This window comes from Olea europaea, chromosome 10, assembly GCF_002742605.1.
Source record: "Olea europaea var. sylvestris chromosome 10, O_europaea_v1, whole genome shotgun sequence".
In the NCBI taxonomy this organism is placed as follows: domain Eukaryota; kingdom Viridiplantae; phylum Streptophyta; class Magnoliopsida; order Lamiales; family Oleaceae; genus Olea; species Olea europaea.
The window spans coordinates 29,917,031-29,936,026 of NC_036246.1; the positions used below are offsets into that span (position 1 = coordinate 29,917,031).

Here is an 18,996-nt window from a genome sequence, read left to right on the forward strand (position 1 = left end):
AGAATATTCCTAGATCAACTGTTCCACTCACATATCTAATGATGCGTCTAACAGAGTTTAAGTGTGATTCTTTTGGATCTGCCTGATATCGAGCACACACTCCAACACTAAAAGCAATGTCAGGTCTAGTAGCTGTGAGATAAAGAAGACTACCTATCATGCTTCTATATAGGGAAGGATCGACACTCTTACCTGAAGCATCACGACTTAACTTCAAACTAGTACTCATAGGTGTCCGAGTATGCTTTTTACTATCCAGCCCAAAGCGCTTAACTAGATCCTTAGCATACTTAGACTGTGAAATGAACAGTCCATCCTCTGTCTGTCTCACCTGAAGTCCAAGGAAATAACTCAACTCCCCAACCATACTCATTTCAAATTCTTGCTTCAAACACTCAGCAAACTCATAAGCTAAAGACTTAAGAGGAGAACCAAAAATAATATCATCGACATAAATCTGAGCAATGGTGATAGTTTCTTCAACATGTCTAATAAATAAGGTCCTATCTGCACTACCTCGAGAGAATTCATGCTCTTCAAGGTATGATGTAAGTCTCTCATACCAAGCTCTAGGAGCTTGCTTCAGACCATAGAGGGCTTTGTGAAGTTTGTAGACATAGTGGGGAAACTTAGGATCAACAAATCCTTTTGGTTGTTCCACATAGACTTCTTCTTGAAGAAGTCCATTCAAGAAAGCACTCTTAACATCCATTTGATGCAACTTGAACCCTAGGGTACATGCAACTGCAAGCAGAATTCGAATAGACTCAAGTCGTGCAACAGGGGCAAAAGTCTCATCAAAATCAATTCCTTCAACTTGAGTATAACCCTGAGCAACTAGTCTAGCCTTATTCCTAGTTATAGTACCTTGGTCATCTGTCTTGTTCTTAAAGATCCACTTAGTACCTATAACATTACAATTCTCAGGTCTGGGAACTAAGATCCACATATTGTTCTTTGCAAATTGATTGAGCTCCTCATGCATCGCATTCACCCAACACTCATCACTAAGCGCCTCTTCAACTTTCTTAGGTTCTACCTGAGAGACATATCTAGTGTATGCTATATTGTTCAGTACTCTCCTATGAAGCCTCATACCTTCATCTAGATCCCCAATGATATTGTCCTTAGGATGATTAGACTTAACCCTAGTCGATGGTTCCTTAGGATCTTTATCTCGATCTTGTGGAAATGTTTTCTTTTCAGGTGTTTCAGGTTTCCCAAGAGATGATTCAGACACAGGTGGCTCAGTAGGATCACTAGAACTTATAAGATCACCATCTTTATCACAATTTTCAACACTCTCCCCCTCACTCACAGCATCATCTATCACAACATTTACTGACTCCATCACCACATGAGTACGTAAGTTATACACCCTAAATGCTCGGCTATTTCTAGAGTACCCTAAGAAGAATCCTTCATCACTCTTCGATTCAAACTTACTCAAGTTCTCTCTATCACGCAAAATGTAGCACTTACTCCCAAACACTCGAAAATACTTAACGGTAGGCTTTTTACCCTTAAGTATCTCATATGGAGTCTGATCGGTCTTGGGTCTAAGGTAAACTCTATTAATTATGTGGCATGCAGTGTTAACAACTTCTCCCCAAAAATGTAGGGCTAGTCCGTTGCCATGAAGCATGGCTCTAGCCATGTCCTGAAGAACCCGATTCTTCCTTTCAACCACCCCATTTTGTTGAGGAGTGATAGGCGAAGAGAACTCATGCAATATCCCTTCATCCATACAGAAACTTTCAAGATTAAAATTCTCAAACTCTTTTCCATGGTCACTACGCATTCTAGACACTTTGAGATTTAGTTGATTGCTAAGCCGTTTACACAAAGATTTTATGAGACCACATGCATCAGATTTTTCCCTAAGCAATTCTATCCATTTGAATCTCGAGAAGTCATCTACCACAACAAGAATGTATCACTTACCACCTAAACTCTCAGTCCTAGATGGTCCCACTAAATCCATGTGTATCAATTCTAGGGGTCTTTTGGTCAGAATTTTTGAAGTCTTCTTAGGACTCCCTTTAAGTTGTTTACCTAGTTGACATGGTCCACACACAACATTTTCACTAGGACCTATCTTAGGCAAACCATCTACCAATTTTTTCCTAGCCAGTTGTACTAGACTCTTATAGTTCAAATGATCTAATCTTTTGTGCCAGAGTTCACTCACATCAATTTTAGCACTCCTACACACATAGTTAGAATTAGGCAAGACTCCATAACAATTATCTGTTGTTCTAACCCCTTCAAAAATCACCCCACCAGACGAATCATACACAGTACATCTCTTTTGCACAAAACTCACCTCAAAATCAGCATCACAAATTTGACTAATACTTAACAAGTTAGACTTTAAACCTTCCACATAAAGCACAATAGAGATCACATGTAAACCATGTATTTGTACAGTACCTTTGCCAAGAATAGGTGCAGAACCCCCATCTCCAAAGGTAACCATACCACCGTTACATTCATCAAGAGTAGTGAATAAAGCCTTATTACCACACATATGTCTAGAACATGCACTATCTAGGTACCACATGTCATAATTTTGGGCTTTCAATGCAACATGAGCAACAAAACACTTTTCTTGACCTGAATGTCTAGCTAGATCACCCTTTTTGACCCAAACTTTCTTAGATGATAAAGTACTCCTAGTAAGCTTAGTAAGCATCTCAGTCAAATGACTAACCTGATTAGACAGAAAGCTAACCTGCTTAGGAATGTTCAGATTTTTACACTCATTCCCTAACCTATAGCATCTAGGCCTAGTGTGTCCTAAGGCTCCACAGTGGTGACAGGTGGGAATGAACCTAGGCTCAAAGGTACATGACTGAGGGTATCTGGGTATGAAGTTCCTATGTGATTGATGACTCTGTTCTCCCGGAACATTCTTACTCTTATTTGAACTACTCACAGCATTAACTTTTTTAGAGGCAGAAACAAAAACAGTCTTAGAAGGTCCAGCAACATGTGTATTACTCTCAACATATCCTAGACCCTTCTTCCTGCAGGCTTATTCATTTCCAAAATATTATCCAATTTCTTAGTCCCACTTACGAAAGTCTAAAGATGTGCATTAGATTTCACAAATTCACTAGTCAAAGTCTTAATCTTGTCTTCTAACTTCTCATTGACACACTTTAACTCACTGCCACTCTTAAGTTAATTCTGAAGATTACTAGCAAGTTTCTCTTTTTCTCTGTCAAGTTCATCAACCTTTTTGAGTAGGGCTTTATTGACCTTTTTGATTTTAAGACTCTCCTTAAATAAAAGTTCATAAGCTTCTTGTATGTCTATGTCATCCTCTTCCTCATTACTAGAATTATCGTTTGGAAGTTCTTCCTCAACCTTGTCACTCTCCTTATCAGATTCACTCTTAACAGTTGATACAAATGCCATATAGTTTCCTTCGTCCTCACTACTAGAAGATTCCTGTCTATCACTGGTCTCAGATTCATTATCTGTAAGTGAGACAACTAAGGCCCTACCTTTCCCTTTTCTTTGGTTCTTCTTATAACTAGGGCATTCATTCCTATAGTGACCTATACCTTGACACTCATGGCACCTAACCAAACGTGGTTTATCACTCGACCCTTTATTGTTAAACGTTTCAGTTTTTGCTTTTGTGAATCTGCTAGGAGCTCCACTCTTTTTATCCTGAGGCTTTCTCCTATTCTTGAGAACTTTTTGAAATTTCTTAACAAAGTACGCGATTTCCTCGTCCCTAAGTGACTCAGTATCAGAAGATTCATCTTCTTTGATGGATTTTAGGGCTATGGACTTTCCTTTCTCAGGTTGTGTAATAGTGAGTTCATAAGTTTGCAACGATCCTACCAATTCTTCAATTTTAACTTCATCTAGGTCCTTACTTTCCTCAATGGCAGGCCTAAATCTCTCGGGCAGGGACCTAAGCACTTTTCTCACAATTTTAGGCTCGGGAATTTTCTCACCTAGATTGAAGCTAGAGTTAACAATGTCATTCAGTTTAGCATAGAATTCGTCAAACGTTTCATCGTCCTTCATTCTCACTTCTTCAAACCTAGAAGTTAGCATTTATAACTTAGAGTTCTTTACCGTTTTAGTTCCCTCATGGGTAGTTTCAAGAATGTCCCAAACCTCTTTAGCAGTTTCACAAATTGACACTCTCCTAAACTCTTCGGGAGACACGGCCATAAACAGGGCATGAAAACCCTTGCTATTCCAATTACACTCAGCTATTTCATCCATAGTCCATAGTGATATGTCGATAAGGTTAACGTTCCTGATACGAAAGTAGAGGGAGGTTTCCAACCATTTTGCATACTTACCCAAACATGCTCATCTAAAGACTTAAGAAACGCACGTATTCTAACCTTCCAATAGGCATAATTACTTTCGTCAAAGTACGGAGGTACAGAAAGTGATTGACTCATCTAGACAACTATGGGTCAAGACTCGAGATTTGGCTCTGATACCACTTGAAAAAGCAATAGTTCGACCTAACCAACACCTAGAGGGGGGTGAATAGGTGTTTATGCGGAATTAAAACAATTAATTAACTGATGCAACAAGTCACATCAATTATACATTGCCTAGATTCATTCACATACTTTATCTACCTAAATTGAATTACCGGTTGAAAAATAAATAGCAGAAAGCAATAAAAACACAACAAAATGTTGACGGAGAAAACCCAACTGGGTAAAAACTCTGGGCACAAGCCAGTAGAGATCCACTATAGAAGATATTGACTTACAGTACGTCAGACATTACTGATTCTAACAATATTCTGACCTCCTTACTGTATCGACCACAACTATCCTGGATTTTGCAGATCTGCGTCAAAATCCCAGCTCTGAATATCTTCTACCTCCTGTGAATCACCAAGCTCTCCAGTTCTTCAAGCAATTTCCTTCCCGGATCTTCAAACCGATGATCTTCTGGAAGTTTATATGGAGATATGAAAGGGTGTTTTGGTTTTGTGAGGGTTGATGTTTTTATTCAAAGAACCATGAGAATCAAAGATGAAAAAGATGAATTTATTGTTGGTTCTTGATCCTTTGGAAGTTGAGAGGAATTGTTGTTTTAATGTTTGCCAAAGGTCTAATTAGAAAATCGGACGTTTTGTTTATATAGTAGGTCGAATTTGGTAATATAGGGCGTTAAAAATTCGCGAGGCATTAAAATTACCAAAGGCCAGATAACATGGTCGCTCGAGCGAGGTCCTGGCGAAACTCGAGCGACGTACCTTCGCTCAGACGATAGACCAGCGAAACTCCAGCGAGGTCAGTTCTGCAATTTTGGCTCTAGCAAGGTCAGGGCGAAACTCCAGCGACATCAACCCGCCGTTTGCATCTTCAAAGCATCCCACTTTACCCTAGACCTATGCTATGACCTTTACTAAATTGCAACTTTAGTCCCTGAACTATTTGACCTGTACAATTTAGTCCTTGACTTTACAATTTTGACAAATAGGTCCTTTGGTCACATATTGCCAATTACATATTTTCCTAACAAGAACCAACTCATGCATGAGTCTATTTCTGAGCTTCAGAAAAAGGTAAAGAACTTTAATCTAATATTCTATTAAAAATAAATATCATATTTACGTTGTTTTCTCCAAAGAAATCCTAGAATAACAAAAAAATAATAATAAATTAAATTTAAACAATAATTCTAAGGATGATCAATGGTTAAAAACTAGATCAATACCTGGTTATTATCCAGTGGTGAAATGTTCAAAATAACCCTTTTTGTAATTGAGGATGTGAAAATAACCATTTTTTTATATCTTTTGTAAGGCATTGTATGCTGATCAAATGTCTAATTTACCTTGAAAAAGTAACAAAACGAAATTATAATCTTCTTCCTCAACCCTACCGCTACCCCTTGCGTCCCTAGACCCGACGCCTTATGTATCTAGCCCTTCCCCTTACTCATTTCTACATTTGTGCATTCCTCCTTTCCCTCTCTTGCCTCTCCCTCTATCTCCCTACTATGAGCTTACCAACTCTTGAGCAAAATCTTAGGCCAAAATACTTTAATTTCTTCTGCAGTTTTTTCAAAAAAATGGATATGGCTCTAGAACGCAAGAAAGAGAAGGGGTTGAGGTTGAGAGGTGGGTGGGGTGGGTGGGGAGGGATGTGAGTAAGGAACTAGAAGGCGGTGATAGGTATTGAACAAGATGTTACTGTAAAATCCAAGTTGATCAAAGATGAAAAATATTACTCAAGAACTTGGGCAAGTCTTGACAAGAGCTCCAAGACTACGAGTATGTTTGGATATTATCATTATTCCAAGGAATTTATTCTACATAATATTATAGTAAGAAAGACTAGTTTTAATTCTCTCAATTAAACTTGATCCTTAAACAAATTCGACAATTACAGACGAGAAATTTTTTCAGCAAGAATACATTGATGAATGTCATGATATAAAAATCAATTGCTCTAATTTATCTCTCTCACAATTTCATAGCAGGGTAAGGCATTGAAGGCGCAAAATAACATGCTTATGAAGAAGGTAAACACGAAAATCCATCCAATATTAGACATTGGTGTTTAATGTATTCACATATATACCAGTCTGCAATATTTAGCTACCAAAAATGCATGACATTCGAATGGAGGTGGTTATTTTAAGTGTGTTGTGTATATACGCCTTTCGCGACAATTATGTAAATATTTTGTGTATGTTATAGGTGAAAGAGAAGGAAAAAGAATTGGCTCAAACTTCTCAGTTTGAAGAACAAAACTGTGGCATGAAATCTTCTTTTGGTCTACAACAGCCTTTGAACTGCTTCAATGTCAGGTGATATATGTTTTTGGAAATCTTCGAACTTATATTATAGGTCCACGATCAATCTCAAATTATGGAAATCGTTGAAATCTTCATTGAATTGTCACGAAACCCTTGTGAAAACGTATCGCTTTTTGAACTTTTGGGTACCGTTCCAAGTTGGAAGGAAAAACCTTTCGTCATACATAAATGAATATGTGACAGTACACGCGATGATTTAACGTAGATTTCAAAATTGGTCAGCGAACATCGTGTTATTCAGGCAATAAGTTTGGAAACCATTGTCCAATTATTGTGTATGTAATTTTATATATGTGCTTGTATATATATGCATGCATGCATATTGGTAGTAATACTAAAACCATGCTCCTCTATGCAGTGAAATATACCAAGCTATGGGACAAAATGCAGAAGTTGAAGCTTCACGCCAGCACCAATCATCTAAGACAGTAATTCCCCCATGGATGCTGCACCATATCCGTGGGTAGATTTCGAGGGATAAAACTATAAGATATGTTTGGTCAGTTGAATTAGACAGTACCAGAATCTACAAGGATTAAGATTTTCGATTAACTTGTGTGCCATCTAATGTCATGTAGCAAACATGCCCTACGTAGTATTATGGGTATTTTGTTTGCAATGTATATATTATATATATGTTGTCTATGCTGAAAATACACAACTCTATTTATAATCCGATCAAGTCAAGGAGGTTGAGATGGCTGTGCAAAAACTGTGGAGAAGTATATTATATTTAGTAATTAATGGAATAAACATCTTTGTGAAGTGTTTATAATATTTTAAATTATAAACTAATGAGTGGGACATAGTAGATTCTTCAAAATGTATAGATAGAAAATGAAATGAATGTACATAAACATTAGCCCATTCATGATGGGCAACCGGATTTTAGGCTGATATGTTGGTCTACTCACACTCTCTTTGATTTATTCTGTATCTACCCATCAAAAAGAAATTCGTGATTGCAAAAAAGTGAAATCTGTATTGTGGATGAAATTTCGAAAAAACAACAATTATTTAGAAATGAATGCTTCGATTGGGTTGAACATGGTGATATTACACCTTCCATTAGGGGTTATATAATGGAGAATAAACCCTAATCACTGCTTACATTGAAAATCAAGATACAAAAAAAAAGAAAAAAAAGAAAAAAAAGGGATTTTGAAGAATTAAAACGAGATTTGAATCTGATACAAGATCGGTTTGTGTGGACGAATTTGGTGGTGTTGAGAGGATTCTAAATGGTTGAGAATATGAATGGATATGGATAGTCGTGAATTAGGGGATTTTGACTTGGTGTATTTGTGTTAGGGGCGTGTTTGGTGGATCAAGATTAGCTTCAAATTGACTATCAATTGGGAGTGAAGTGATTTGCTCACCTTTTTTTTTTTTTTTTAACCACCCTATTTAAAGTAGTATTAGGATAAAAAAAACATAACTAATTGTTTTTTGAAATTTTATCAAATATGATGTATTGGACATAATTTCCACGAATATAATTATTTTTTATTCTATAGTTATAGCCCGGTTGCCCAAGCATGCCTTCCCATTTCCAGAAACTATAAAATATTGTGGAAATTACACAATTCCATACTTTAAAAATTCACAATTCTAAAATCATATGAGTAGTTTAACATTTCAAAAATCAGATGCTTTATTTTAATTAATTTTTTTTAAAATAAATATTTTTACGAAATATATTATATACTCTAATAATCAGAAACCCTAATTAAATTTCCACATTCTCGCTCTCTACATTTCTCTATCGTCTCTCTCTCTCTCTCTCTCTCTCTCTCTCTCTCTCTCTCTATTCCCTGACGGAAAATGAAGACGCCGAAGTAGAGGCGCCTATATCGCCGGTCGATAGTGAGTTGCCTATCGCCTGTATTGCCGGTCGACAGGTGCTTTGCGGCAATAGCTACTTCGTCCTTGCATCGATTTTGCCATGGTGGCGATGCTATGGTGGTAGAGGCGCTTCACGCAGTGAATGGGATGACAGTTGTTGGCGATGGTGGTGGATCTAATGGGGATGGTGGAACTAGTGGTGGAAGTAAGTTTTGTGGTGGTGTTTGTATTGCGCAGGTGTGGTGCCGTGGGTTGTGGAAGAGGTGGTGGTGCGTGGTTGCGATGATGTGTAGGGACGATGGTTGGGCATGCTGTTGTGTAAGGGTACGGTGGTATTGGCGGCATGGTGGTTGCTCTAGCAGTGTGCGGTGCTGCTGACTGGCTGTTTTGAGATGGTGGGTAGATCTATGGTGGCAGATTTGATGGTTTGGTGGTGTTTGGCGGATCTGGTGTTTTGGTGGTGGTTAGCGGTAGTTGCGGTAGTGGGTGGGGGCGATGGTGAGATGTTGGTGGCTGTGATCTATTGAGGTGGATATGTTGATTCGTTTGACAGTGGTGTTGTTGACGGGTGGTGGCAGTGGCGGTGGTCATCGCAAATGTTGATGGTGGTCACGGATTATTTGATTGAATGTGACCAGCGAATTAGTTAATCTGTGACTAATAAACAATATGTGACCAATGAAAAAAAAATTGTGACCAAGAAATATTGTGTGATCTAAAAAATTAATAATTTGTGACTGTCTTTTAAGTTGTGACCTATAATATTTGTGATCTGTGACTTATAAATTTTTTATTCGTGACCCATAAAATTTTTTATTTGTGACCGAGAAATAAGTTGTGACCAATAATTTGATAAGTTGTGACTAAAAATTAATCGTGACTCATAAATTTTTTGATTTGTGACCGATGAACGAGCTGTGACCTACAAAATTTTTGAATTGTGATCGTAAAATAATTTGTGACAAAATTTCTTATTCGTGACCAAAAAATAATAAGTGACTAATTAAATTGTTCATTTGTGACCAAATTAGATGTGACCAATAACAATTTTGATTTCGTGACCTATAAAATTTTTGATTCGTGATCGAAAATAATGTGACCTATAAAATTTGTATTTGTGACTTATAATTTATTGAGTTGTGACCGAAAAATTAATCTGTAACCTATAAAATTTTTGATTTGTGATCGAAAAATAATATGTAACCTATAAAATTTGTATTTGTGACTTATAATTTATTGAGTTGTGATCGAAAAATTAATCTGTGGCTTATAAAATTTTTGATTCGTAATCGAAAAATAATGTGACCTATAAAATTTTTAATTTGTGACCGAAAAATAAGTTGTGACCAATAATATGATAAGTCGTGACTGAAAATTAATCCGTGACTAATTATTTTTGGATTTGTGACCAATAAACAAACTGTGACTTACAAAATTTTTGAAATGTGATCGTAAAAAAATTTGTGACATAAAATTTTTAATTTGTGACCAAAAAATAATAAGTAACTAATTATATTGTTAATTTGTGATCAAATTGTATAGATCTGTGATCTAAATATATTTAATTAATAAAATAATTAATTGACTAATTAAATTATAAATAATTTTTAATAAAAATTTGATTTTAGAAATTTGAAACTTGTTTTCTTATTTTTGAAATGTGCCATAATTAATTTCTTAGTTATGAAATTTTCCCTAAAATATTTTATGAGAAAGTTACCTCAATCCCTTATTTTTAAGCCCTTGTTTGAGCCCATTATATAAAAATTTATTTTTCCTCAAACTCATTTTTAACCTTATTCTTTCAATAAAATAATTTTACATCAAATTCAAAACTTTTTCCTATTTTTAACCACATATTCTTTAAAAAAATCTCTATTACATAATCTATTTTTTACAAAAATGGGGCTCAAACGCACAATAAATATATTTTTCTCTCATTTCTTTTCAATCACATATTCTTCATTAAAAATAATACTACACGCAAATCAAAATTTTTTTTTTATTTTTTAACTACACATTCTCTATCAATCTACGGTTACAAAAAATAATAATAAAAAATCAAAAAGAATGGGGTCGCACACCCTAAATTTCTTCAAGAATCAGATTTCATTAAACTTTTTTTCAATATTCAGGCACTAATTATATTTTTCTAAAAACAACGACACCCCACTTACACTGCAAGGGTGAATCCAACATGAACATTCAGTTAGAGCGGAGGTTGACTTTGATCATTGTCCGTCAACAATCAACGATCGTAAAAACCTGATCCGACCGGTGGCCAATTGTTTATTAAAATTTGAAAAGATAACAAATCGAATTTGAAACCAACAGTGGTCCAATTTTTTCCCCACCTTAACTCATATCGAGTTTGTCTCAAAACTTCATGATAACAAATATTGCAAAATATGCCACAAGCCTACAGAATAGAACTTCCATTGATTTAAGAATTAACAAAGAATGAATCGAATTTAAAGGCTAGCGAGTAATATATTAAAAAAACGTAAATAGAGGGAAGGAAATCCACTCATATCCAGATCCAAGTGAAACAGCCAAATAGGCACCAAAATCCAGTGAAAGTTATTGTGATAATATGACAGGAAACAATTTGTACCCTTCCAAGACTACTTGATCCAAACAGTACATTTCATATGGTGAGTATATAATAAAAAATGAAGAATTAGTTGAAAAATGGTAATACTACTTCACATCAATGGGTTCACGTTCACCGTACACGTCGCTACTAGCTCAATCAGTGAACTCAAATAATCGATTTGATAGGAAGGAATTGGGGGAAAGAACTCTAGAAGGGTTTGCTGCTCTTCTCTGAGTTCTCTCTGCTGTTGGTTTGAACTTTAACGGGAAGGAATTGGGGGAATTGGGGAAAGCTGATTTCATTTTCATTTATTTGGGAATTGGGCCTGCTTTAAAAAAAAAAGGCCCGCCCACTAACTCTAAGCCCAACAGCCCAACTCATCACAGACTCACAGACATCCCAAATCCTCTCTTCCTCTTCTTTTTTCTTCCTGTGTCTTTGTCTGCAAAGGGATGGTCTCTTCTTCCTGCGGTTCCAAGGAATCCAGCTAGGGCGGCCGCCCTAGCTCGCCAACACCTAGATCCGCCATTGTAACACTGTACCCACCCCAAACTGTATAATCTCTCTCTTCATGAATTCTCAATCCTTCGTACCAACTCTCAAATGTGTTAAACCAGAAGGGGAACATGACCATCTAGCCTCACCAGTGGCAGCAAAATTTACCACTCTAAATCTAAGCAATCCGATCAACATCAACCTGAATTCCACAAATCTTAGTTGTACGTTCAACACCACCTGCATCTCAGCAACGTCGTCTTCCTCATCTTCTTCTCTATAATTGGTCCAGTGATGGGTAATTTATGTATATGTGTACTGATCTCTGTGTATGTATGCAGCGCACGATCAATCTATATATATGTGTGCAGATCTGCGTTTATAGAAACGACGTCGATTTGTGTGTATGTATGGTGGTATGATGTAGTGGTGGCGATCGTGGTGAAGTGGCGATGGTGCAAGTGGTGCTACGTTGGATGTAGTGGTGGTGGTAGATTTTGGATCTGATGCAACGGCGATGACATTTTGGGTGATGATGGTGGTGGAGAGGATGTGATCAGGTGGGGAGATGAAGGATAATTTGCAACTATTTAATTAGATAATTGTAACTAGTTAATTCGATCATTTGTGATTGAGAAAAAAGTTGTGATCAATTAATTTGATAATTTGTGATCGAAAAATAAGTCGTGACAAACATATTTTTTGATTGATAAAAAAGTTGTGAATTATAAAATTTGCGATTTATTATTGAGAAACAAATCGTGGCCAATTAATTTGATACTTTATTATCAATAAAAAGGTTGAGAAAAAATTTGTGATAATTGACTATGACATTCTGTGATTCTTACTGCTGGACATGGTCCGGTTCGGTTCTATCGAGAATCGAGTTGGACTCAAAATTTTCGGGTATTTAGTAAGTGAAACCGTAGGTTCCGTATTATAATTAATTTTTTTAATATTTACAAAATTACATCAATTCAACTAATAATATGTTCAATCTTAGCTCTTACAAAATAACGTAATTCAATCTTATGTGTTTTTTGCGTCTCTCTTTGCTGAGTTCTTTATAGATTTGATTGTAAAAACACGGGAAAAGGAAAATAGCAAGCTCACAATAATTAAGAGAAGTGTTGTTGAGCTTCAATTCGATTTCTTCAAAACGGTAGAAACGGTACTCTGGTAGAGTAATAGATTTGGATAAAACTTAAATCAATTTAATTAAATTGGCATTAATCTAAAAATTAGAAATAGGGAAATCATATTTTTGGGTTTGAGTTAAATTAATTAGTTGGCAAATTTATTTTAAAAAAATAATTTGGCTTATTTAAAATAATTTAATTAAAAAATTAGGAAAATTCAATTCTTATTCGGTTCTTCGATCCTTGATCTAGAATTGAAAATCGAACCAAATTAATCTGTTTTCAATTCAGATTCCCATTTAGGTATTTAATTTAAGAAGAACCGTTCGGTTCGACTTAGGTCGATTTTGGTTCGGAAGTTTTGTCCAGTCCTAGTGATTGTGACTAGTAAGTAACTATGATCATAAATTACATGTTATTGTATCCTTAACCTATTTAATTACATATTTAATTGATACCATCTGATTTTTGAAGGAATCCCACGAGTTTGTCAAGAAAGTGTATCTTTAAATGTTGGTAGTTATATATTTTTTCCATTAGAGAAAAAATGCGTTAAATCCCACATTTAAATTTTAATTTCAGAAATCAGGTGTTTCAAATTCAAAAATTAGGTACAATAATTTTTTTCGATAATCGGGTAGTAATTATTATTCAAAATATTTACATATCAATTCCTTATATACTCTTTCTCTTACTAACTCTCTATGTACAACAGATCTATAGGCGCTGCCACCAGCTCCAGCCACTTTTGCCATTTCGACAAACGTTAAAGCGTTTACAAATTCCAGTGCCGTCAATTCATCGGTAGTGCAATGAAAGTGAGCCGTCAATTTCTCTCCCAATCAATGAATCTATATGAATTAACTCGAAGCATGCATTGAAAAAAAGTGAGCGTCGAATTCCTTGTTATAATCTGCATTGTCGCCAACTCCGCTACACCGCCATCAATTCCTCGACGATCAATTCCTCCACCAACCAATAGATCTATATAATGCCACAAAAGACCCAAATCCTGCAAAAAAGAAAGTGAGCATTTAACGAGGCTTGTTGGATGGTGTCGATAGTGCTCGAATGGAGTGAGGTAGGTGGTAGGGATGGCAATTCGAACTGTTAAAACTGAAAAACACATTTAACCAATCCTAATGGGGCAAAAAAATCGAACCGATGACGTAATGAGGTGAATATGATATTTGATTTAATGCCTCGGTTCGGGGTGGGTGGGTATGGTATTTACGCCGTTGTCCCACCCCAAACTGATTACCCGTTAAAAAAATTAATTGGGCAATTGGGCTTTCCATTATTCTTTCTATGATAATCTGTCTAGCCCAAAATTTATGACCCATTTCTGACCCATTTAGTCCAATAACCTAACCCGGTAACCCTACACAAACATATATGGAAATTGGAAAATTGGAATCAACAATAGCCGTTTGCCGTCTCCAATTTTTTCTTCTCTATCACACCATGTTCTTTAGTCGCTTGCCATCCATTTGCCGTTGTAGTATTTGGCCGTCGCCACAGCTCCTACCGTTGTGGTCAGCTTCTTTATTTTGCTGATTTTTTTAATTTATGCAATACCCTTAACCTGGTTCTTGTAAGGTAAATGTATCTTGTTTGGAAAAATGTTGATTTCCTCTCTCTTGGCCCTATTGAGGAATGTGCTTTGTATCCATCTAGTATTACCATGAGATCACCATCTAATAAGTGTGCTTGTAATGCTGTTCAAATTTCCGTCATATGCTTGTGATCATCTTCTAACCATTTGGCATATTCCATATCAAATATTGCAGCACCTATAATAACATTTGTGTTTTGAAGTGTTAAGAGATAATCCAACAAGTAATTCAATTCTATTAAAACTCAAAAATGAGCACAAGGATTTCAATATTGATTATTTTTTTTTAATTTATGTAATAACCTTACTTGGTTCTTGTAAGGTAGATGTATTTTTTTTAATTTCATGTCGTCATTGTGGATTTCCTGTCTTCATCTCGCTATTTCCTATTTTATAATGAATGCTTGAGTTATTGAGTTTGTTGAGTTGTTTATTTTTCTTGTAATTAGATGTCTTGCCATGGGTCAGTGTCTTCTGTTCCAACTCCTCCCACTTCAGTTGGAAGTGCTTCTACTTCAGTTCAAGTTGGAGATACTGCTATTGGCATTCGAGATGATACATCAACAAGTACACTAGTTACTTCACAAAGTCCAAGTAAGGTAAATACAAATCCTACTCATATAGATTTAGGAGATGATGAGGAGACGATCGAGAAAGTTAGAAAAAAGAAAATTCACCTCTCCAGGGTGGTAGCATTTCAAGTTACAAAGAATTAATAACGTGTCCAAAGCAATTTGTAAATAATACAGGAAACAGTTAGGGGGAGAGTCAAAAAATGGGACAAGTAATTTACATGCTCATTTGGATAGATGTCCTCTTCGAGGTCAGAAGGATGTCAAACAGATGTTTTTGAATCAAGTTCAATAACCTGGTGGTAGGATTGCAATGGGGGCATTTAATTTTGACTGAGAGAAAGGTACAAAGGAACTTGCAAATATGATCATCGTACATTAATATCCTTTTTCAATGGTTGAGCATTATGGATTTAGAAAGTTTTGTAATACAATTCAACCATTATTTAAAGTTGTTTCTCATAATACCATCAAGGCAGATATCTTGAAAAATTATGATTACGAGAGAACGAAAGTAATAGGCTTGTTAGAGGGGACCAATAGTATAATAGCAGTCACTACTGATATAGGACATCCAATCAAAAGAAGGGATTTATGTCTATCGCTACATATTACATAGATGATTATTGGAGGCTTCCAAGCCAAATTTTGAGGTACAATAGTTTTATAAAATAGGCTTTAAGCTACTCTCGTATATCATCTGAAATATTATGTTATCTTACAAAAAAAAAAAATCACTATCCATACAGATTTATATATGTCACTTGCCTCCACACCGCTTATTCACTGTCTATTGTGTTAATAGATTGTATATTTGATTGGAATATTGATCAGAAATTATCCATATTGACTGTTGATAATTGCACCACGAATGACGCTATGATTAACATTATGTTAGATAAGCTTTTTCTAGGTTCTTTGCTGTTGAATGGTGAATTTTTTTCACTTGCGCTATTGTGCACACATATTGAACTTGATAGTAAAGGATAGTTTGGATATCATTAGCCCAAGTGTTGAGAGAATCCACAATAGTGTTTCATATTGTTCAGCAACACCAAAAAGAATTGAAACATTTGAGGTAGTTGCACGACAAATGAAAATCCCTTATGAAAAAAATTAGCACTGGATTGCAAGACTCGATGGAAGTCCACGTATCTGATTATTCATATTGCTTTACTTTACAAAGAACATTTTCCTCATCTAAGGCAAAGAGAGCCTCAATACATAAGTGTACCAATGAGAGTGATTGGAACTTGGCTACGGAGACTTGTGATAAGTTAGAGATATTTTATGAAGCAACTAAATTATTTCTGGGTACAAAACATCCTGCTACCAATATGTACTATCCAAATATTTGTGACATAAAGTTGGCAATCCGTGATTAGAGCACATCATCTTGTGATGAATTCAAATGGATGGCGTGAAACATGAAGGAAAAGTTTAACAAATATTGGAGTGGCATTAATGGAATTCTAGCCATTTTAACTATATCAGATCCGAGATGCTCGATGAAACTAGTTGAATACTATTTTCCTTTGATCTTTGGAGATGAAGCGCAAGAAGAGGTTGAAAATGTTAGAGCATTTTGTCATAAGTTGCTCAGAGAGTCCAAGAGACCACATCATTCAACAAAAAATACATCTCTGTCTTCATCATCTTCACAATTTGAGTCATCTACTGCTGCTGGAAAACATTCTCGTATAGCTGGTTTTGATACATTTGTTAGCCTTTCTATTACTGCTAATCATATATAAACAATGTTCGATATTTTCCTAGATGAGCCAATATTACCAAGGGTGGATGGTTTTGATTTATTAACATGGTGGAAAGCAAATTCAATAAAATATCAGACTTTACAGAAGGTTGCAAGAGATTTATTAGCCATTCCAGTATCTACTGTGGCATCCGAGCCAGTGTTTAGTACAAGTTGTAGATTTGTGAGTCCACATAGAAATAGGCTTCACCCGAAGACTTTAGAAGCTTTAATATGTGCTTGGGATTGGCTTTGGCCTGATATTTATGGTAAGATTTATTGTTTTATATTTGTTATTCATGCACTTTCTTTTATTGCTAATTTTTTTCTTTATTATGTGTAGAAAATTCTACTCCTTCATAATACTTCGGAGCTTGTGTAAGGTTTGGTGTGGAGGGCATTGATGAAGAGGTACATTTTTTTGTTTAAATCTTTAGTTAAGACCATTCTGGATTAGGTGGTATGGTTGTATTATTACTCTACTTACATTTCATATAATTATATAAGAATTAGCTTTGAGTTTTAACCTATGCTAGTAAGAGTTGTGGAAAAGAATGAAGATTGAATATGAATTGAGGTTGGAGCTTTTGAGTTATTAAGTAGGAATTAAGTTCGATGCACAGGGATCAATGGACAAGGATATTGTTTAGTTTTGTTATATTGATAATTTTGTTTGTTAAATTCGGATTTTGCATTTGGGAATTGAAATTGTGTTTGCATTTTCATTTGGAATGTTGTTCGCTAAATTGGCTTAGTATTATGTTTTGTTTTCATTAAGTTTTTTTATTCATAAATTGTTTTTTTCTAATTTGACGGTTAGTCCTATAAAAAATAATTTATTTTCGTGATTATTAATCACCCGAACTGAACCAACTTACGTGGTTATGGTATGGCCAAAACATTGGTGATTTGGTGATAATTTTGGCAGAATCTACCTCGAACCGAACCATTGTCAAGCCTAATTTGTGGTTGTGAATTCGAAGAGAATGTTGCTAATTGTAGATGTAAGATGGTGCCAATGTCCTAAGTAGTGTCGGCAATTGTGAAGTAGGGTGGCGTAGAGAGAAATGAGGTGGGTGAATAGTGTATTTGATTAGTTAATTTGGTAATTTGCAATTTAAAATAATAATGACATATTATCTATGATTTACGATTAAATATGCGATTTTGACCAGTTAATTGGATAATTTATGACTAATAAATATTTTGTGATCTATTAAATGTGTAAATTGTGACTAAAATATGTTATTGTGAGTCTGTGACTTACAAATTGTATCCTTGTAATTGTGAAACTTTGTGCTTTGTAAAAAAGATTGAACTCCAACCTTAAGGGTTCCCCACCGTCCGGTCCCTGGAGTATCGTGAGAGAAGTTAATCGCGGGATGTGTCCCAATAAGTTAGGAAACAAGAGCTGCATGTACACTGATACCCACAAAGAGTCTCAATCCATGTTTCAAAAATCGAACCCTCACATTACGGCTACCAGCAAGGCTGAGTATACCTCAACATTATCCTTTACACCACTGAAATATGCTCTGGGGGCAACTTTGTGCTTTGTAATTATTATGTGATCATGATCATAAATTGTGTATTATTGTTATCATTACAAATTAATTAAATTATAGGTCACACTGTTTCATCATAAATCACAAAATATAATCACCTAATTTTTGAAAAATTTCAACAAATTTGTTATTTTTGGAAAAGTATTTTAAACGTTTGTAATCATGTATTTTATACTTAAATTAATCCATCTAAAATGTGAATTGAATTAGACTCGAATCATCTTCCAAATTTGAAGATTGAGCTTACTTCCCAAATCTATTAATGTTATTACTATTTGTGGAAGAGAACTCCAAACATGCACATGTCTATATTATAGTGAAGCGCTTCAATATCAATTAAGCTGCGTCAATCATGGCGTGGATCTACTGTGTGGGGCCCCTTGCTTGAAGTCCATTAGAATCATCTATTAGTTGTCCCATTTTTGGTCTCTCTGCACTAATATAGTTGCTGTATCTAAATGAAGTCTCCAAGGCAGCTTTAAATGCAATTCATACAGCACCACTTTAATCGATAAGTTATATAATGTCGAACACTATGATTCCTTTCGCGTAAATTTTAATAATTTATTTAAATTCCCTAATCTAAAAAATTTT

The 18,996-nt window shown here is 35.4% G+C and overlaps 1 pseudogene; it reads left to right on the plus strand.

Annotated features, from left to right (window-relative positions):
- LOC111400508 overlaps positions 1-9,317 on the plus strand; it is a 42,974-nt pseudogene extending 33,657 nt beyond the window's left edge.
- Positions 9,318-18,996: the final 9,679 nt, after the last annotated feature.